At 55.0% G+C, this 21,725-nt stretch overlaps 1 protein-coding gene across 2 annotated transcripts in view; it reads right to left on the bottom strand.

Moving 5' to 3' along the window:
• fhl3a (four and a half LIM domains 3a) overlaps window positions 1-21,725 on the bottom strand; it is a 35,123-nt gene that overhangs the window by 11,184 nt on the left and 2,214 nt on the right. Inside the window, exon 2 of one of the 2 annotated variants that reach the window (XM_030358858.1) lies at window positions 15,384-15,532. The exons of the other annotated variant lie outside the window; for it this stretch is intronic. The gene's annotated coding sequence lies outside the window, so the exon portion shown is untranslated. The remainder of the gene's footprint in view (window positions 1-15,383; window positions 15,533-21,725) is intronic. 2 annotated transcript variants of the gene reach the window in all.

The following is a 21,725-nucleotide window of genomic DNA, read 5'->3' as shown; positions in this document are numbered from 1 at the left end:
CCTTCTGGACTGAGGACATAGATGAGACCTTCTGGACTGAGGACATAGAGGAGACCTTCTGGACTGAGGACAGAGGAGACCTTCTGGACTGAGGACATAGAGGAGACCTTCTGGACTGAGGCCATAGAGGAGACCTTCTGACTGAGGACATAGCGGAGACCTTCTGGACTGAGGACATAGGAGACCTTCTGGACTGAGGACATAGAGGAGACCTTCTGGACTGAGGACAGAGGAGACCTTCTGACTGAGGACATAGAGGAGACCTTCTGGACTGAGGACATAGAGGAGACCTTCTGGACTGAGGACATAGAGGAGACCTTCTGGACTGAGGTCATAGAGGAGACCTTCTGACTGAGGACATAGAGGAGACCTTCTGGAATGAGGACAGAGGAGACCTTCTGGACTGAGGACATAGAGGAGACCTTCTGGACTGAGGACAGAGGAGACCTTCTGACTGAGGACATAGAGGAGACCTTCTGGACTGAGGACATAGAGGAGACCTTCTGGACTGAGGACAGAGGAGACCTTCTGGACGGAGGACAGAGGAGACTTTCTGGACTGAGGACAGAGGAGACCTTCTGGACTGAGGACATAGAGGAGACCTTCTGGACTGAGGACATAGAGGAGACCTTCTGGACTGAGGACATAGAGGAGACCTTCTGGACTGAGGACATAGAGGAGACCTTCTGGACGGAGGACAGAGGAGACCTTCTGGACGGAGGACAGAGGAGACCTTCTGGACTGAGGACATAGAGGAGACCTTCTGGAATGAGGACATAGAGGAGACCTTCTGGAATGAGGAGCTGTAGGCTCATGGATCCGCCCAGAGGCTGCAGAGTGATCGTCCTCAGTTTATATGTGATCCATACTTTACAGGAAGAGACAGAGAGGAAAGTGAGGGAGGGGGAGACAGAGAGAGGAGGAGGGGAGAGGAGTAGGTGGAGAGGAGGGGAGGAGGAGGAGGAAGAGGAGGAGGGGATGATGAAGAGGAGAGGATAAGGAGACGAGGAGTAGGGGAACAGAAGGAGAGGGGAGAGGAGGGTAAGAGGAGGTGATGGCCTCTTGAGTATATCATCAGAGATGAGTAGTGGCTGGCAGAGCGGAGTGAAACCAAAGTGTCTCAAACACACTTGACCGCTGCTTGAGGACCGCTGTCGACTGAAGAGCGTTGAGTCGTCTGGGGCTGAGCCAGTACAGGAGCGCCTCAGGGCAGGAGAGGCCCAGTACAGGAGCGCCTCAGGGCAGGAGAGGCCCAGTACAGGAGCGCCTCAGGGCAGGAGAGGCCCAGTACAGGAGCGCCTCAGGGCAGGAGAGGCCCAGTACAGGAGCGCCTCAGGGCAGGAGAGGCCCAGTACAGGAGCGCCTCAGGGCAGGAGAGGCCCCGTACAGGAGCGCCTCAGGGCAGGAGAGGCCCAGTACAGGAGCGCCTCAGGGCAGGAGAGGCCCAGTACAGGAGCGCCTCAGGGCAGGAGAGGCCCAGTACAGGAGCGCCTCAGGGCAGGAGAGGCCCAGTACAGGAGCGCCTCAGGGCAGGAGAGGCCCAGTACAGGAGCGCCTCAGGGCAGGAGAGGCCCAGGACAGGAGCGCCTCAGGGCAGGAGAGGCCCAGGACAGGAGCGCCTCAGGGCAGGAGAGGCCCAGTACAGGAGCGCCTCAGGGCAAGAGAGGCCTAGGACAGGAGCGCCTCAGGGCAGGAGAGGCCCAGGACAGGAGCGCCTCAGGGCAGGAGAGGCCAGGACAGGTGAGCTCATCTCCTCAGGGCAGGAGAGGCCCAGTACAGATGAGCTCATCTCCTCCCAGTACAGGTGAGCTCATCTCCTCCCAGTACAGGTGAGCTCATCTCCTCCCAGTACAGGTGAGCTGGTCTCCTCCCAGTACAGGTGAGCTCATCTCCTCCCAGTACAGGTGAGCTGGTCTCCTCCCAGTACAGGTGAGCTCATCTCCTCAGGGCAGGAGAGGCCCAGTACAGGTGAGCTGATCTCCTCCCAGTACAGGTGAGCTGGTCTCCTCCCAGTACAGGTGAGCCGTTTTCCTCCCAGTACAGGTGAGCTCATCTCCTCCCAGTACAGGTGAGCTGAGCTCCTCCCAGAACAGATGAGCTGGTCTCCTCCCAGTACAGGTGAGCTGGTCTCCTCCCAGTACAGGTGAGCTGGTCTCCTCCCAGTACAGGTGAGCTCATCTCCTCCAAGTAAAGGTTAGCTGATCTCCTCCCAGTACAGGTGAGCTGGTCTCCTCCCAGTACAGGTGAGCTGGTCTCCTCCCAGTACAGGTGAGCTCATCTCCTCAGGGCAGGAGAGGCCCAGTACAGGTGAGCTGATCTCCTCCCAGTACAGGTGAGCTGGTCTCCTCCCAGTACAGGTGATCTGCTCTCCTCCCAGTACAGGTGAGCTCATCTCCTCCCAGTACAGGTGAGCTGAGCTCCTCCCAGAACAGATGAGCTGGTCTCCTCCCAGTACAGGTGAGCTGGTCTCCTCCCAGTACAGGTCCCCCTCCAGGGCCGATGGTCCGTCCCACCTGCGACCAGCTGGTGGTCCGATGTGTTCAGCGGGACAGGGACACGGTAGCCAGAGGCTGATAGGGTCAATGGGGTGTGTGAGGAAGATGCAAGCTAAATTAAGTTACGGCTCACAAGGACTGGCTCATGGGAACCTTACTGCCACATCGAAAACGGAAGTCGATAAAATAGAAACACACACACACACACACACACACACACACACACACACACACACACACACACACACACACACACACACACGGTACGCTCCGTTCTGACAGACAGCATGCTGGCAGTTAAGAAGAGCTGTGATTGGGCAAAGACATCTTTCTTCTCAACAAAAGCTTAAGTGCAGTCATTCTTCTCTTAGTGAAAATATACCGTCCAGTTTACAACGGCAGCCAACTTTGTTGTTGTTGAAAACGCATCTACGTCACTCCTCTGCACGTCCTCTATTCATCAGTGATTGCTCGGTCTATCTCGTACCGGGCTCGTGAGGTTTCATCCTGTTTATTGAGTCAGACAGGAAGGTCAGGGAGAGAGACACCCGGACCACGGCAACCGGGTCCCCGGTCGCTGTAGTGAGGGTCCATGGTCGCCGTGCTGTGGACTGGGCCTTAGTAGGACGCGCTCAAACCGGTGATCCACCGGGCGCCCGTGAAGATATCTTTTGGTTTGGGATAGTCTCCACCAGAAGGTCTCTAGTCTCCACCAGAAGGTCTCCAGTCTCCACCAGAAGGTCTCCAGTCTCCACCAGAAGGTCTCTAGTCTCCACCAGAAGGTCTCTAGTCTCCACCAGAAGGTCTCTAGTCTCCAGTAGAAGGTCTCTAGTCTCCAGTAGAAGGTCTCTAGTCTCCAGTAGAAGGTCTCTAGTCTCCAGTAGAAGGTCTCTAGTCTCCAGTAGAAGGTCTCCAGTCTCCACCAGAAGGTCTCTAGTCTCCACCAGAAGGTCTCTAGTCTCCAGTAGAAGGTCTCTAGTCTCCACCAGAAGGTCTCCAGTCTCCACCAGAAGGTCTCCAGTCTCCACCAGAAGGTCTCCAGTCTCCACCAGAAGGTCTCTAGTCTCCAGTAGAAGGTCTCTAGTCTCCAGTAAAAGGTCTCCAGTCTCCAGTAGAAGGTCTCCAGTCTCCAGTAGAAGGTCTCTAGTCTCCACCAGAAGGTCTCTAGTCTCCAGTAGAAGGTCTCTAGTCCCCAGTAGAAGGTCTCCAGTCTCCACCAGAAGGTCTCTAGTCTCCAGTAAAAGGTCTCCAGTCTCCAGTAGAAGGTTTCCAGTCTCCAGTAGAAGGTCTCTAGTCCCCAGTAAAAGGTCTCCAGTCTCCAGTAGAAGGTCTCCAGTCTCCAGTAGAAGGTCTCTAGTCTCCACCAGAAGGTCTCTAGTCTCCACCAGAAGGTCTCTAGTCCCCAGTAGAAGGTCTCCAGTCTCCACCAGAAGGTCTCTAGTCTCCACCAGAAGGTCTCCAGTCTCCACCAGAAGGTCTCTAGTCTCCAGTAGAAGGTCTCTAGTCTCCACCAGAAGGTCTCTAGTCCCCAGTAGAAGGTCTCCAGTCTCCAGTAGAAGGTCTCCAGTCTCCAGTAGAAGGTCTCTAGTCTCCAGTAGAAGGTCTCCAGTCTCCAGTAGAAGGTCTCTAGTCTCCAGTAGAAGGTCTCTAGTCTCCACCAGAAGGTCTCCAGTCTCCACCAGAAGGTCTCTAGTCTCCAGTAGAAGGTCTCTAGTCTCCACCAGAAGGTCTCTAGTCCCCAGTAGAAGGTCTCCAGTCTCCACCAGAAGGTCTCTAGTCTCCAGTAGAAGGACTCCAGTCTCTAGTCTCCAGTAGAAGGTGTTCAGCAGGTGGTCTCCAGGGTCTCCAGGGTGCCGCGGCCCAAGATCACCCGGTCAGTTCCGTTCTGTGAGGGGCATCCCAGGAGCAGGGAGCAACAACCAGGAGCCCCAGACCACAGACTGCAGCTCCCGAGTCAGAGGAGCTAACCCGTCATTGTCCCTGAGCACTTAAACACCGCCTGGGGAGGAGTGGGCGGGGAGACAGCCCCAAATGAAAGGATTAATGAGTACCTGCAGGGCAGCGGCCACCCGATGTAATCGCCCCCCCCAACCCCAGCCGGTGTTTAGCGGTGGTGGAGTGGAGGGAGCGGACAGACGGCTGAATATCAGCTTTGATGTTCCTGCTGAAGAACTGAACCAGAGATATAAACCATAACAACCACACCTGTTACACCTGAACAGATCTAGCAGTAGAAGAACCGACGGTAGCAACACTCTGCCAGAGACCTTCAGACCCCCAGTCTCAGAGGATGCATCGCGGGGGCGGTTTTCGGCTTCCAGGAGATATGCCGTCTCTGCTTCACAAAGCTAAGCTTTGATTTAATTCATTTCCATGAGTTGATAGCTGGTATCAAGTGTAATGGGACAACATGGAGGCTGGCTGACGTCGTGGGGGTACACTGTCCAGGTGGGACCCGCCTGGGACCAGGGCCCGGGAGGAGGAGAACCTCAGGGTACCAGAGGGCTGGTTCTTGTCTCCACGGTCTCTCAGAGCTCAGGGTACCAGAGGGCTGGTTCTGGTGTCTCCACGGTCTCTCTCTGGAGCTGTAACGCTGGCAGAGGTCACACTTTATATGTGAACTAAAACATGGCCTCTCTTCCCGGGACAGTCCCTCTTCCCTTCTTTCCAAAGGAAGAGCAATGACCAAACATGGGCATTCTCGCTCCTGTCCGTCTTCCTCTGGAACCTAACCTGTGGCTGGGACCCTCGCTGGGGGACCTTTAAACCAGTGATACCATCAGTGGAGGCTCATCCATCCTGTTCCAAACTGACCTGAAGAACTCCCATGTAGATTTGAAATGTGTACAATGTACACTTTATTCTGTATTTAGAATCATGGTGAAGGATTCACAAGCCTTCACAGTCTGTATAAATCATAACGTACAATACAGAGTTGGCAATTACTGTCGACCAAGTAGATATAATATCACTCCACTCAGGGATGATTCTGTCTGAGCAGCATGCCTAGAAAGTCTTATGCTGGCCAGGGTTTCAGCTCCCGTGGGAGTTTGGTTTTTACGAGAGTCTCACAGAGACGTGCTCCAGCACAATTTCCCCCCGGATACAAAGTGAGGCTATCGCCTCTTAGATCTGTTATGAGCCAGGCACACATCCTAACAATCTCTGGAAACTCTCCCTTAGTAAAATATCTGAGATCCGCTGTGGATCAGTCGTGCTTGAATACGGTTCTCCAAAGCAGTTTAAACAATGCACATCATCGTAAACTCTCAACACCCATGTCTTGTCTTTTCTTTTATGTCTGTGTGAATTTTTAATTGTGACTGGAGCCATGTCAATAACATTTTCTGTAACCCTTGTGTAACAGACAATAAATTCGAATTTATCTTATGTTATCTAATCTTATCTTATCTTATCCACGACGAACGAGATTGGGAAACGACTCACGTCGGCTCACAGGAAACAGAACTCGGAGCGGAGGGTAGGTCTGACCTCTGACCTCAAGGACCTGGAGCGGAGGGTAGGTCTGACCTCCGACCTCCTCAAAGACCTGGAGCGGAGGGTACAGGGCTCCAGACTAACCTTTTCTTTGGGTGCGCTGGTGCGCCTAAATTTTTAATTTGGGTGCACCAGCACGTATTTATGGTGCACCCAAGTTTTGAGTTGTTGAGGGGGGGGGGGGGGGGGGGGGGGGCGTTGGACCGTGCCTGCCTTGCGCTGAGTTGTTCAGGGGGGGGGGAGGGGGGGGGGGCAACCCGGGCAGCTGCACCGGTTGCACCGTCGATATTTACGCCATTGATTAATAATATCTTGACCATTAAATAAATACCTTAAATAAATGCAGAATCTGTATCTCTCATAAAGAATATCGTCAGACAATGCCAAGGGATCAGTTCTGTCCCGAAAAACCCTCTGTCTCCGGAGAGACGCCTGTACGATAAGTGCGCCGAGGTCCATGGGAACACCCACAAATGGAGACACCATTATCGGAGGAGGGGCTAGGAAGCTGCGCACGCCGATATAAGTAGCCGATCTCTGGGTAGACTCGCTGAAAAGCTGCTCCCGACCAGGTTTGGTTGCGAGCGTAAGTCACCATGGTGATACAGCGACGCTTAAAGAGATCGACTTTCCTGGTACAGCTAACCCAGGCTTTCAGCTCAACATACCTCGCTAACCCTCTAATCGAGCTTCGTAGTACAGGCCTCTGCATTGGGCCCTTCGCGGGTTTGTTTCCCGGCGTTTCTATTGTTACCGGTCTTGCGTGTTCCAACGGTTTATTAGGTGTCTAATAAATCGCTGTCTAATCAATACTTCATTCACTGCCTCTTCCGTGGTTATTACAATAATATGAATAGACTGCTCTGTAAAAAAATAAATAATACTAATTATACCAGATACATTTTCAGTCGCACCGGTGCGACCAAATATTTTATTTGGGCGCAATAAAATTGCGCCCAAATAATACTACCCTCCGGTAGTATTATTTCACTACCCCGAATTCTAGGCGCCCAAATTAGGCGCATTCTGGAGCCCTGGGGTAGGTCTGACCTCCGACCTCAAAGACCTGGAGCGGAGGGTAGGTCTGACCTCCGACCTCAAAGACCTGGAGCGGAGGGTAGGTCTGACCTCCGACCTCCTCAAGGACCTGGAGCGGAGGGTAGGTCTGACCTCCGACATCCTCAAGGAGCTTAGCGGAGGGTAGGTCTGACCTCCTCAAGGACCTGGAGCGGAGACGTGGTCTCTGCGTTCCGTGGGTCAGTAGGCACTAGGGGTGAAACGGATCAGTGTGTCCACGGTTCGGTTCAGATAACCGTTTTGGGCCTCGGTTTCGGATACGGTTCGGATTAGGATCATGTCCGTGGTAGTAAAAAGGCGGACTTTGTTTTTGTCGGAGGGTTTGGGGGAGAAACACAAAAATGAATGAGACCCACAGGCTATTTGCAATGTGTTAATTGACTGCAATCAGACAACTTGCAAGGCTTTTTTGTGCAATAAATGTTCCCCTAAATGCATTTGAAAACATGGTGCACTGAGTGTAACATGTAAGGGATAACGGCCGACGAGGCTTAGAACTCTGGCGACGAGCGCAGCATGAAGCCAGAGTTGCCTCTACCTGTCCATTATTTCCATCGAACCGGTCGACCTCGAAGGCCGTTATCCCGCTTATCACCCGTTTGTATTTATCTCCCGTATATTTAGAATATAATTGTATCAATTACTTTCTTTAAATTTAGGAATCGTGCGCTTGAACTTCAGAAAACAACCTATTACAGCTACCTCATTGGCTCGGGCAGCACTGGAGAGAATGCATTCCGCTGGGTCCTAAACACCCTTTTGTATCGGACGTAGGCTACAGTAGGCAAAATACGCTACATAAGGCAATGCCTTCATGAAACCGAAATCCGCGGATCTCCAGAATGCTCCGAACTGTGGTAAACGAACCGAACGGATTCGGATACAATTCGAATCCGCTGCAGGCCTAGTAGGCACCATGTTGTCTCTCCAGAAGAGGTCCTGTGCTCTGAGCAGGGGGGTGGAGCCCATGATGCCCTCGCTGCACACTCAGCACACAGACCAACGGCCGCTCAGCGTCAGAGCACGGCCCGGAGCCGCAGACCACCGCCACCAGGAGAACCCGCTCACACGTCCTCCAGGTGGGCTCCCGCTGCCTCACCACAGCCACCAGGAGAACCCGCTCACACGTCCTCCAGGTGGGCTCCGCTGCCTCAGCACAGCTCACTGATGTCCACACGGCCCTCACGGCCACACACACCACTACCCCGGCCACAACGCAAGCCCTCATTACCCAGCACACACACAGGTGGGCGTGTGTGTGTGTGGCTCCCTGGCGCTGGCTAGCCTGGAGGTAAGCAGACAGGAAGGACGTATTTGGAAACGTGTCCAGAATTTGTGAAGAATTTGATAATAGGCAAATATAATAATAAAAGAAAATGTTGTGGCATGGATCAAGTGCCATGCATTACTGAGAGGGTGAACAGTCTCCTCTGTTACCTATGGATCACATCCCTCTGGTTACTGAGAGGGTGAACAGTCTCCTCTGTTACCTATGGATCACATCCCTCTGGTTACTGAGAGGGTGAACAGTCTCCTGTTACCTATGGATCACATCCCTCTGGTTACTGAGAGGGTGAACAGTCTCCTCTGTTACCTATGGATCACATCCCTCTGGTTACTGAGAGGGTGAACAGTCTCCTGTTACCTATGGATCACATCCCTCTGGTTACTGAGAGGGTGAACAGTCTCCTCTGTTACCTATGGATCACATCCCTCTGGTTACTGAGAGGGTGAACAGTCTCCTCTGTTACCTATGGATCACATCCCTCTGGTTACTGAGAGGCTGAACAGTCTCCTGTTACCTATGGATCACATCCCTCTGGTTACTGAGAGGGTGAACAGTCTCCTCTGTTACCTATGGATCACATCCCTCTGGTTACTGAGAGGGTGAACAGTCTCCTCTGTTACCTATGGATCACATCCCTCTGGTTACTGAGAGGGTGAACAGTCTCCTCTGTTACCTATGGATCACATCCCTCTGGTTACTGAGAGGGTGAACAGTCTCCTGTTACCTATGGATCACATCCCTCTGGTCACTGAGAGGGTGAACAGTCTCCTCTGTTACCTATGGATCACATCCCTCTGGTACTGAGAGGGTGAACAGTCTCCTCTGTTACCTATGGATCACATCCCTCTGGTTACTGAGAGGGTGAACAGTCTCCTCTGTTACCTATGGATCACATCCCTCTGGTAACTGAGAGGGTGAACAGTCTCCTGTTACCTATGGATCACATCCCTCTGGTCACTGAGAGGGTGAACAGTCTCCTGTTACCTATGGATCACATCCCTCTGGTTACTGAGAGGGTGAACAGTCTCCTGTTACCTATGGATCACATCCCGCTGCTTATTGAGAGGGTGAACAGTCTCCTCTGTTACCTATGGATCACATCCCTCTGGTCACTGAGAGGGTGAACAGTCTCCTCTGTTACCTATGGATCACATCCCTCTGGTTACTGAGAGGGTGAACAGTCTCCTGTTACCTTTGGATCACATCCCTCTGGTCACTGAGAGGGTGAACAGTCTCCTCTGTTACCTATGGATCACATCCCTCTGGTTACTGAGAGGGTGAACAGTCTCCTCTGTTACCCATGGATCACATCCCTCTGGTCACTGAGAGGGTGAACAGTCTCCTCTGTTACCTATGGATCGCATCCCTCTGGTCACTGAGAGGGTGAACAGTCTCCTGTTACCTATGGATCACATCCCTCTGGTTACTGAGAGGGTGAACAGTCTCCTCTGTTACCTATGGATCACATCCCTCTGGTACTGAGAGGGTGAACAGTCTCCTCTGTTACCTATGGATCGCATCCCTCTGGTTACTGAGAGGGTGAACAGTCTCCTCTGTTACCTATGGATCACATTCCTCTGGTTACTGAGATGGTGAACATCAGTTCACTTCTACCATCACTGAATTCCAAAGAGGTGTTTATCAAAGCGACTTAATGCACATTTAGACACATCCTTGGGTCCTGGACATTGGGAATCAAACCCAGTCCTTTTGGGTTGGGAGTCTAACCCTTTAGCCTTTAGAGAGGCTTTCTTCAAAACACCTTCAGGGATTATTTCCCCTGGACCAACGGGTCTGTCTCCAATGTGAGGGGAGGAGGAGGAACGCGAGGAGAAACTTTCCAGGATATTCCACTATTTTTCCTTCTCCCAGTCCGACACATCTCCATGACAACGTGCAAACAATGCCCTCATCCCCTTCGCACCATGAAGCGTTGGCGGTGACATCAGGTGCTGGCTGGAGATCAGAGGCTCCCTGAGGCCAACAGAGACCTCACCAGGAACATTAGAGGCTGAGAGAGACCTCAGCAGGAAGAATAGAGGCTGAGAGACCTCACCAGGAACATTAGAGGCTGAGAGAGACCTCAGCAGGAACATTAGAGGCTGAGAGAGACCTCACCAGGAGCAATAGAGGCTGAGAGAGACCTCACCAGGAGCAATAGAGGCTGAGAGAGACCTCACCAGGAACATTAGAGGCTGAGAGAGACCTCAGCAGGAACATCTAGAGGCTGAGAGAGACCTCACCAGGAACATTAGAGGCTGAGAGAGACCTCAGCAGGAACATCTAGAGGCTGAGAGAGACCTCACCAGGAACATTAGAGGCTGAGAGAGACCTCAGCATGAACATTAGAGGCTGAGAAAGACCTCACCAGGAACATTAGAGGCTGAGAGAGACCTCAGCAGGAACATTAGAGGCTGAGAGAGACCTCAGCAGGAACATCTAGAGGCTGAGAGAGACCTCACCAAGAACATTAGAGGCTGAGAGAGATCTCAGCAGGAACATTAGAGGCTGAGAGAGACCTCAGCAGGAACATTAGAGGCTGAGAGAGACCTCACCAGACCATTAGAGGCTGAGAGAGACCTCAGCAGGAACATTAGAGGCTGAGAGAGACCTCACCAGGAACATTAGAGGCTGAGAGAGACCTCAGCAGGGCTATGTCAGAGGGTTCAGAGGATAGTCCTCACCAGAGCCATGTCAGCAGTAACAGGACTGCTTTCCTACACCATGAAGGGGGGGGGGGGGGCCCGACCGACTGGGGTCTCTCCCCCGGGGGGGGGGGGGGGGGTCTCTCCCTGGGGGGGAGGGGCTCTACTGACTGGGGTCTCCAGCCGACCGGTAGTTTGAGAGCAGGAAGATCCAGGCGGTTTAGAAACCCAACATTCATAGTGTTTTGAAACTTGAATTCTGAAGCACAGCTTTCTGCATGAATATCTATTGAGGGACTTAATTATAGGATGAAGCTTTATTGGGTCTGGTTCTCGTGGAGCTCTGTGGGTCGGTGTTTCCATCTCCAGCCCGTTTCCAGCTCATATTCGTTGATGCAGCGATGAACCAGGAACCGGCTGGCTGCCAACTCTGGCCGACAAATGAGTTGATTTTGGCTGATGTCACTCTGAGTTCATCCCTGCTCGTCTGTGTGAGTATAAAGAACCCTGACACACATTCGCACACTCAAACACACACAAACACATGTAAATACACACGCACACACACAGACACCCAGAGATACAGAAGACAGAGGCCTCGACGCCATGTCAACAAACAGACGAGCGACGGCAAGCCTCCGGGACAATGGAGAACCTGTACAGACAAGTAGCCCCGCGCACACACACACACACACACACACACACACACACACACACACACACACACACACACACACACACACACACACACACACACACACACACACACACACACACACACACACACACACACACAAACAAAGGCAAGTAGAAACACAGGCGAACACAGGCATGCACCCTCGCAGACGCAGCCACATGCATGAACACACATCCCTCAATCCCTCAGCAGCAGAACGCTTTAATCACTCTGTGGGGACCAGCGTGTAATTAGTCCTTGTGTGTAATTAGTCATCAGCAGCCCTTGCTTCCCCAAACATGTCATCAGTACATGTGACGACACAGTTCACATGTCGAGGGAAGGAACATCAATCTTCATTTAAATCTATTTGACTATTGTGCAGTGGCTTCTAACCAAGGTGACCAAGAGCGAATCACAAACACATGTCTGCAGGGGGTGTGTAGGGTTCAGAGGTCATGGAGGTCAGGATGCCTTCAGGGGCAGACTTTGGGGTTTGAACCCCCAGCCTTCAGGCTGCCAGTCCCCCTAACCCGGGCCCGCGGTGAAGCCTGGAGTACGAGCTGCAAGCCTCCTTCCTCTGACCCAGCATGACGCTAACATGAGCTCAGCGCCGCCGTGGAACCTCAGCTGAGGATGAGATGAGATCAGAGCAGAGGGGAGAGCGAGAGAACCACCACCCCTCTGATAGAACCACCACCCCTCGGAACCACCAACCCTCTGATAGAACCAACACCCCTCTGTTAGAACCACCACCCCTCTGAACCACCACCCCTCTGTTAGAACCACCACCCCTCTGATAGAACCACCACCCCTCTGATAGAACCACCACCCCTCTGATAGAACCAACACCCCTCTGTTAGAACCACCAACCCTCTGAACCACCACCCCTCTGTTAGAACCACCACCCCTCTGATAGAACCACCACCCCTCTGATAGAACCACCACCCCTCTGAACCACCACCCCTCTGTTAGAACCACCACCCCTCTGAACCACCAACCCTCTGATAGAACCACCACCCCTCTGAACCACCACCCCTCTGATAGAACCACCACCCCTCTGAACCACCACCCCTCTGATAGAACCACCACCCCTCTGATAGAACCAGCACCCCTCTGATAGAACCAGCACCCCTCTGAACCAGCACCCCTCTGATAGAACCACCACCCCTCGGAACCACCAACCCTCTGATAGAACCACCACCCCTCTGTTAGAACCACCACCCCTCTGTTAGAACCACCACCCCTCTGATAGAACCACCACCCCTCTGAACCACCACCCCTCTGTTAGAACCACCCCTACCACCCCTCTGATAGAACCACCACCCCTCTGAACCACCAACCCTCTGATAGAACCAACACCCCTCTGAACCACCACCCCTCTGTTAGAACCAGCACCCCTCTGATTGAACCAGCACCCCTCTGATTTAACCAGCACCCCTCTGATAGAACCACCAACCCTCTGATAGATCCACCACCCCTCTGAACCACCACCCCTCTGTTAGAACCACCACCCCTCTGGTAGAACCACCACCCCTCTGTTAGGACCACAACCCCTCTGTTAGGACCATCACCCCTCTGGTAGAACCACCAACCCTCTGATAGAACCACCAACCCTCTGATAGAACCACCACCCCTCTGTTAGAACCAGCACCCCTCTGATAGAACCAGCACCCCTCTGATAGAACCAGCACCCCTCTGTTAGAACCACCACCCCTCTGGTAGAACCACCACCCCTCTGGTAGAACCACCACCCCTCTGGTAGAACCACCACCCCAGACGGCCGGTCTTTCAGGCCTCTGATGAGGGTTCTGAAGCTCTGGTCTCAGAGGTGAAACACATTCTGTCAGCACATTGTGGGCGGCCATGCTGGGTCAACGGGTTTCACCCTATAGCGTACTGGCTAGAGCACGCACACACACACACACACACACACACACACACACACACACACACACACACACACACACACACACACACACACACACACACACACACACACACACACACACACACACACACACACACACACACGTAAATGCACACACCCCTCTGAAAACATGTAACAGACGTCGTCGTGGAAACTGACTTCAGCAGATGCTAAGTTTGCGCCGTAGTTTCCTTGACTTTGCCGTTTGTGCGCGGCCCTCTGTCAGCCTTATCTCCGCTGTCAGCGGACGCTGCGCTATATCACACATGCAAAACACCATCCGTCTCTGCCTCTCGGTACCACAGAGCCCCTTGTTAGGCCCGGGGAAACACTGATAGCACGGCTGAATGATGTCGCCTTCCACCCAGCCTGACTATCGCTACTCCATCTCCTACCCACACTACACACCCTCTCTCTCCTCCACCCTCTCGCTCCTCCACCTCCTCACCACCCTACACACCTCTCTCTCTGTCCTCCACCTCCTCACCCTCACACATCTCTCTCTCCTCCACCTCCTCAACACACTACACACCTCTCTCCCAGCCCCTGAGGAGCTGGTTGGAGAGGTGGAGGAGCTGGCTGGAGAGGTGGAGGAGCTGGTTGGAGAGGTGGAGGAGCTGGTTGGAGAGGTGGAGGGTTTGGAGAGGTGGAGGAGCTGGTTGGAGAGGTGGAGGAGCTGGTTGGAGAGGTGGAGGGGCTGGTTGGAGAGGTGGAGCTGGTTGGAGAGGTGGAGGAGCTGGTTGGAGAGGTGGAGGGGCTGGTTGGAGAGGTGGAGGAGCTGGAGAGGTGGAGGAGCTGGTTGGAGAGGTGGAGGAGCTGGAGAGGTGGAGGAGCTGGTTGGAGAGGTGGAGGAGCTTGTTGGAGAGGTGGAGGAGCTGGTTGGAGAGGTGGAGGGGCTGGTTGGAGAGGTGGAGGGGCTGGTTGGAGAGGTGGAGGAGCTGGTTGGAGAGGTGGAGGGGTTGGTGGGTTTACACTACATTGGGCTGCCTGGTTGAAGACGGCCAGTGCAGCTTTGCTCTACCCTTCATACCGCCTCCATAGATCTGGCTGTAAACTTCATACCGCCTCCATAGATGTGGCTGTAAACTTCATACCGCCTCCATAGATGTGGCTGTAAACTTCATACCGCCTCCATAGATGTGGCTGTATACTCATCATAACATCGATATACACTTGAAACTCAAACAGCTTTTCAACAGCAGACCCGATTTCCACACTTCAAACGCTGTGGACCACAGCGTAGACCTACAACGCTACAGGCTCACGGTCTGCAACTCTGCAGACCAGCGCTACATGCTAAAGTGCTAGATGCTAAAGGTCTGCAACTCTGCAGACCAGCGCTACATGCTAAAGTGCTAGATGCTAAAGGTCTGCAACTCTGCAGACCAGCGCTACATGCTAAAGTGCTAGATGCTAAAGGTCTGCAACTCTGCAGACCAGCGCTACATGCTAAAGCTCTCAGACCAAGTGCTCCAGGCTAAAGCTCTCAGACCGAGTGCTCCATGCTACATGCTATCAGACACAGCGCTCCATGCTACATGCTATCAGACCACAGCGCCGACAGAGTCCTCCCCGGGGCGCCTGGCAGCCGAGCCTCGACCTCCAAACCTTCAACCCTGACAGATTTCCATTCAACAGCCCAACGAGGGACGGGGAGGAGGAGGAGGAGGAGAAGGAGCAGGAGGAGGAGGAGGTGACGGTGGTGGGAGGCGAATGTTTCCAAAGTGAGGTCATCCCTCTGGCTCCCCATTGGCCGGGCCGGTACTCTGCTTACCGTGTGTCGCTCGGCTGGAGGATCTGATCTCAGTGCGGTCGTGTTTGAAGCTCGCTGCCTCGGTCCTCCAGCGCCGCGCTGATCGCTAGCGGGTGGCCGAGCTCCGAGGACGACGCAGAGAACCGCTTCCTGATGCTAGCCAGATCCTCCTGGAATGGATAAAAGGAGTTTGGCTCAATCCACAGAAAGACTCGGGATTCTGAAACCCGTTTCTACAAGAGCAGAGCTCTAGAGCTCAAAGCTATTAGTTACCCAGAACCATATACTGGTGATACCATGCTAGTGCTAGGGTTTACTGATAAGCAACGCAATCCCGTGACAGCATGACAGGATGTGACTCAGTCAGCCTAATCAATAGATGCCAGGCCAATGGCGTCAGCGTCAGCATCTGCGTGATTGAGAGCCAACTGGTCCAACGTGTCCACTCGCTCTCCTTTAATGAAGTCCCAGGTAAACAGACCGGGAGAGATGACAGATGAGGGATTGATCTCGCGGTCCACAGACACCCCAGATACACTCAGTTTACATGGGGAGGCCATCAGGGACTGACGAACCAAACAACCTCTGTTCTGACCCTCGGCCCTAACAGCATCCTGAGGACCAACTGGATACCAGTCAAAGGGACGGGCTCCGTCACTCTGGAGCGACGTACCGCCAATCAACACGCAGTTGAAAGACGCCCTGCTCAAAGGTCACACAGAGCTCAATCTGCACCCCTGAGACGCCCTGCTCCAAGAACACACAGAGCTCAACCTGCACCCCTGAGATGCCCTGCTCCAAGAACACACAGAGCTCAACCTGCACCCCTGAGACACCCTGCTCCAAGAACACACAGAGCTCAACCTGCACCCCTGAGACGCCCTGCTCCGAGAACACACAGAGCTCAACCTGCACCCCTGAGACGCCCTGCTCCGAGACACACAGAGCTCAACCTGCACCCCTGAGACGCCCTGCTCCGAGACACACAGAGCTCAACCTGCACCCCTGAGACGCCCTGCTCCAAGAACACACAGACGCCCTGCTCCGAGACACACAGAGCTCAACCTGCACCCCTGAGACGCCCTGCTCCAAGACACACAGAGCTCAACCTGCACCCCTGAGACGCACTGCTCCGAGACACACAGAGCTCAACCTGCACCCCTGAGACGCCCTGCTCCGAGACACACAGAGCTCAACCTGCACCCCTGAGACGCCCTGCTCCAAGAACACACAGAGCTCAACCTGCACCCCTGAGACGCCCTGCTCCGAGACACACAGAGCTCAACCTGCACCCCTGAGACGCCCTGCTCCGAGACACACAGAGCTCAACCTGCACCCCTGAGACGCCCTGCTCCAAGAACACACAGAGCTCAACCTGCACCCCTGAGACGCCCTGCTCCGAGACACACAGAGCTCAACCTGCACCCCTGAGACGCCCTGCTCCGAGACACACAGAGCTCAACCTGCACCCCTGAGACGCCCTGCTCCGAGACACACAGAGCTCAACCTGCACCCCTGAGACGCCCTGCTCCGAGACACACAGAGCTCAACCTGCACCCCTGAGACGCCCTGCTCCGAGAACACACAGAGCTCAACCTGCACCCCTGAGACGCCCTGCTCCAAGAACACACAGAGCTCAACCTGCACCCCTGAGACGCCCTGCTCAAAGGTCACACAGAGCTCAACCTGCACCCCTGAGACGCCCTGCTCCGAGACACACAGAGCTCAACCTGCACCCCTGAGACGCCCTGCTCCGAGACACACAGAGCTCAACCTGCACCCCTGAGACGCCCTGCTCCGAGACACACAGAGCTCAACCTGCACCCCTGAGACGCCCTGCTCCAAGAACACACAGAGCTCAACCTGCACCCCTGAGACGCCCTGCTCCAAGACACACAGAGCTCAACCTGCACCCCTGAGACGCCCTGCTCCGAGACACACAGAGCTCAACCTGCACCCCTGAGACGCCCTGCTCCAAGAACACACAGAGCTCAACCTGCACCCCTGAGACGCCCTGCTCCAAGAACACACAGAGCTCAACCTGCACCCCTGAGACGCCCTGCTCCGAGACACACAGAGCTCAACCTGCACCCCTGAGACGCCCTGCTCCGAGAACACACAGAGCTCAACCTGCACCCCTGAGACGCCCTGCTCCGAGAACACACAGAGCTCAACCTGCACCCCTGAGACGCCCTGCTCCGAGACACACAGAGCTCAACCTGCACCCCTGAGACGCCCTGCTCCGAGAACACACAGAGCTCAACCTGCACCCCTGAGACGCCCTGCTCCGAGACACACAGAGCTCAACCTGCACCCCTGAGACGCCCTGCTCCAAGAACACACAGAGCTCAACCTGCACCCCTAAGGCGCCCTGCTCCGAGAACACACAGAGCTCAACCTGCACCCCTGAGACGCCCTGCTCGGAGACACACAGAGCTCAACCTGCACCCCTGAGACGCCCTGCTCCAAGAACACACAGAGCTCAACCTGCACCCCTGAGACGCCCTGCTCCGAGACACACAGAGCTCAACCTGCACCCCTAAGGCGCCCTGCCCGAGCTCCGCCTCTGCTCATCAGGCAGAACCTCCTGTTGGAGCCACAGTGAATCAGACCATTTAGTCTCTCATTGACCGGGGATCAGGTCCAAGTTGGCATCGTCCCCGGGGTCCACCTCTGGGATGGAGAGCTCCTCCTCTCTCTTTGTAGTGAGGGCTGAGACTGAGAGCACCGAACGGGAGCCCTCAGCAGAGCCATCCTCCATCAGGGACCTCGGCCTCATCAGGTCCATGACAGACGACCTCTGAGCTCCGACACGCCTACTCCTCCGCCTCCTCCTCCGCCTCCTCCTCCTCCCCCTCCTCCTCCTCTCCTCCTCTCCTCTCTCCTCTCCTCCTCTCCTCCTCCCTCCCCTCCTCCTCCTCTCCCCCTCTCCTCCTCTTCCTCCTCCTCCTCCTCCTCCTCCCACTCCTCCTCCTCCGCCTCCTCCTCCCCCTCCTCCTCCTCCTCTCCTCCTCTCCTCTCTCCTCTCCTCCTCCTCCTCCTCCTCCTCTCCTCCTCCTCCTCCTCTCCTCTCTCCTCTCCTCCTCCTCCTCCTCCTCCTCCTCCTCCTCCTCCTCCCCCTCCTCCTCTCCTCCTCCTCCTCCTCCTCCTCCTCCTCTCCCCCTCCTCCTCCTCCTCCCCTCTCCCTCCTCCTCCCCTCCACCTCCTCCCCCTCCTCCCCTCCTCCTCCTCCTCCTGAGGAAGGAGCCAAGAAGCCGTCCCTCACTCCTCGTAAACCAGCCTTCTGCCGCTCGGTCCCAGCAGCCTCCTTTTATAGCCCCTCCAGGGACACATCCCCATGTAAGGCTGCTGCCCCGCCGGGGCAACACCACACGCCGGCTGGAGGTGTGAGGCTGTGGGGCACCTCCGTCACCTCAATCAAACCCAGCCCCACCCCCATTACCAGTGTTACAACTGCACAACCATCACCTCCAACACCACCACCTCCTCCACCTCCAACCCCCTCTCCCACCACCTCGATCACCTCCACCACCTCCACCACCTCCATCAGCTCCACCCCCCTCTCCAACCACCTCCACTCCTCCCCGCTCCACGGCAGAGTGCGGCTGAGGTGGAGACGTGGCGTGTCGGAGCCTGTGAGGGCTGAGCGGAGCGAGGCATCGCTGGAGGATCTCTGCTGCGTGGATCTGGGCTCTGGGTCCCTGAGTCATGTCTGACGGCGGGCTGCGGGCCTGCCCCGGCCTGCCTCCACCAACACCCCATTGTTCCCTCAGCAGATGGTGGAGAGAGGGTAATGTGCATCTGTTACAACCAGAGAGAGGAGAGAGGGGAGAGAGACAGGCCAGCAAGGAGAGAGAGACACACTGACACAGACCGCCAATGAAACCAGGAGCGGGAGAAAGGGACAAGCAAAGAGAGATGGAGAGGGAGGCATGGAGTCAATCAAAGAAAGGGAGCGAGAGAGAAAGGAGGAGAGAAAAAGATTCCTGTAGATAGTCCCGGTGAGAGTAACACTCTCCCGTCGTGCAGAGCCGAGATTTGCTCTGTTTACCCAGCGAGCGGAGAGCTCTCTCTCCCAGCGGCGCTCCAATAAACCTCTCACCCTGCTCTCACCCCAGCCTCTCACCCTGCTCTCACCCATCTCTCACCCATCTCTCACCCAGCTCTCACCCCAGCCTCTCACCCAGCTCTCACCCAGCTCTCACCCAGCTCTCACCCCAGCCTCTCACCCAGCTCTCACCCAGCTCTCACCCAGCTCTCACCCAGCTCTCACCCAGCTCTCACCCCAGCCTCTCACCCAGCTCTCACCCAGCTCTCACCCAGCTCTCACCCCAGCCTCTCACCCAGCCTCTCACCTAGCTCTCACCCAGCTCTCACCCAGCTCTCGGCCCAGCCTCTCACCCAGCCTCTCACCCCAGCCTCTCACCCCTAGCCTCTCACCCCTAGCCTCTCACCCCAGCCTCTCACCCCAGCCTCTCACCCCCAGCCTCTCACCCCAGCCTCTCACCCTCAGCCTCTCACCCAGCCTCTCACCCCCAGCCTCTCACCCTCAGCCTCTCACCCCACTCACCTCTCACCCTCAGCCTCTCACCCCCAGCCTCTCACCCCCAGCCTCTCACCCTCAGCCTCTCACCCCACTCACCTCTCACCCTCAGCCTTTCACCCCCAGCCTCTCACCCCTAGCCTCTCACCCCTAGCCTCTCACCCTCAGCCTCTCACCCCACTCACCTCTCACCCCTAGCCTCTCACCCCACTCACCTCTCACCCTCAGCCTTTCACCCCCAGCCTCTCACCCCTAGCCTCTCACCCCTAGCCTCTCACCCTCAGCCTCTCACCCCACTCACCTCTCACCCCTAGCCTCTCACCCTCAGCCTCTCACCCCACTCACCTCTCACCCCTAGCCTCTCACCCAGCTCTCACCCTCAGCCTCTCACCCCACTCACCTCTCACCCTCAGCCTCTCACCCTCAGCCTCTCAACCCAGCCTCTCACCCCTAGCCTCTCACCCCAGCCTCTCACCCCAGCCTCTCACCCCAGCCTCTCACCCTCTCACCCTCAGCCTCTCACCCTCAGCCTCTCACCCCTAGCCTCTCACCCCAGCCTCTCAACCCAGCGTCTCACCCCAGCCCCTCACCCCAGCCTCTCACTCCTAGCCTCTCACCCCAGCCTCTCACCCCTAGCCTCTCACCCCTAGCCTCCAGGAATTGTCAAATTAGGGCCCAGTGCCTAGCAACGCAGTGAGGACCAAATATGGGCATAAAGAGGAAGCCAGTGTGTCACCCTCTCAGAGCAGTAGAGCTGACTGGAGCCTGACTCAGAGTGACTCCACACTAACCCCAGCAGCCAAACCTCCAGTAGCTCACGGCAAGAACCTCCAGGAGCTGGGCTCGGAAGACAGGGTACCAGCTCATTATGGATCGGCACTGACACAGTCCTTATTACTGATCGGAGATCAATCCAAAGTATCTAATGGTCAAACCGATTGCTTTGAGACACATAAATGTTACTACAACCTGCATTATAAATGCAAATAGTATACTACACGTGAACCTCCTAAGATGTCGCAATTGGATTGGTTCGTTATATCGGGATATTGGGCAGTATCCCATGATTGAGATCTCAAACTCGGGATATTGGTTTCATCCGCTTGACGGTCGTCTCGTCACGCTAACAAAAACAAATAAACCGCTAATAAAAACAATTGAGTCCCGGCAAATAGTGTTAAGAGTGTTCAGTTGTACTATATACTGAAACAATTTTTCACCTCAGGCTCCGTGAATAGCTATTCCCCACTATTCACTTCGCCCTCGACGAATAATTGTTCACTATAACATGCATTACAAATGCAACTAGAACATCATTACCACTCAGGTTACAATCTGGCCACTGAGAGGTTATTGCTAGGTTACAGACAGGTAACTCTGCTCACTGAAACCACAGGAGCTGCTGCCCTCCCCTCCTCCTCCATCTTGTCTCCCCTCGCTGGACCGACAGGGTCGCTAAGGCAACAGCCTCCTCCCTCATCCTCTAAATGATGAGGTCATCGGCGGCCTCGTTCTGCGAGGGTCAGACCCGGCTGCAAGGTCTCCGTCTGACATGTCGGGATGTGGACGTGTTTTAATTGAGTGTGTGTGCGTTTGTTGTGGATGTGTGTGTTTGTGTCTGTTTATTGAAGTGCTGTGTGTATGTGTGTGGGTGCTGTGGATGTGTATTTGTGTGCGTGTAAGTTATTGATGGATGTGTGTCTGTGTATGTGTGTGCGTTTGTTTGTGCATATGTGTTTGTGTTAGCATGTGTGCGTGTTGAAACCCCGTGTTGTTGAGCAACTCTGCCTGTTTGGACAAAAGTGGTCTGTGGGAGGCAG

Source organism: Gadus morhua, chromosome 6 (assembly GCF_902167405.1).
Source record: "Gadus morhua chromosome 6, gadMor3.0, whole genome shotgun sequence".
NCBI classification, from domain to species: Eukaryota; Metazoa; Chordata; class Actinopteri; order Gadiformes; family Gadidae; genus Gadus; species Gadus morhua.
The sequence above is the reverse complement of the archived record's forward strand: the minus strand, read 5'-3'. Positions and strand labels throughout refer to the sequence as shown.